The following is a 343-nucleotide window of genomic DNA, read 5'->3' as shown; positions in this document are numbered from 1 at the left end:
CCATTGACTCACTCCTGTTATTTACACTGGTTAGGAATTTAAAAGGCTAGATAATGATATTAATTTTAATCCTGTCAGAAAAGAGATGAAAGCTGGTGAACAATTCGGAAACAAGAACAAACAGTGGCAGTACAAGGGGCCCTGATAGTCGAAAATACTTACACATCTTTTTTTATAACTGAGCGATTTTTGATTCCGTCCAAAAAACTTCTCCCGTGTTTAGTAATGCTTGAAGGCTGTAATGAAGGCTGTCGCTGCTCCACTGTGCTCAAGGGGACGATAAGCCGGCAAGGGCGTAGGGAAGTCGGCAGAAAACTGATGTTGCGTTTATATACATATATAT

Source organism: Penaeus monodon, chromosome 33, assembly GCF_015228065.2.
Source record: "Penaeus monodon isolate SGIC_2016 chromosome 33, NSTDA_Pmon_1, whole genome shotgun sequence".
NCBI lineage: Eukaryota > Metazoa > Arthropoda > Malacostraca > Decapoda > Penaeidae > Penaeus > Penaeus monodon.
Note: the sequence above shows the minus strand (reverse complement) of the source record.